Genomic DNA, 353 nt, shown 5'->3' with positions numbered 1-353 from the left:
GACTCCCTGCCGGGACAGGAGAGTGGAGGAGGGAGACCGAACCCAAAAGACTCTCTCCTTCATCTAACATCTTGCAGCCCCTCCTGTTCAAGAAGTGGATGATTGCTCCCGCGCGTGTCCGCACTAGCACACTGGCGTGCACGCGCGAGCACGCAGAAGGCCCGAGCCTCGTGCGTGTGCTGATCCTACCCTACCCCTCAAAACTTCGCCCGAGCTCTGCCCCGTCCCCATTCCCAAGGAAGTCAAATCAGTCAAATAGCCCGACTCGGCCCGCCCCAAAACTCCAGGGGCCCCTTAGATCACACCAGGCGAGCTAGATCCCTGATCCCGGGACTAGGTTTCCCCGAGCCCCG

The sequence above is a fragment of the Pteropus alecto genome, unplaced genomic scaffold, assembly GCF_000325575.1.
Source record: "Pteropus alecto unplaced genomic scaffold, ASM32557v1 scaffold98, whole genome shotgun sequence".
NCBI lineage: Eukaryota > Metazoa > Chordata > Mammalia > Chiroptera > Pteropodidae > Pteropus > Pteropus alecto.
Note: the sequence above shows the minus strand (reverse complement) of the source record.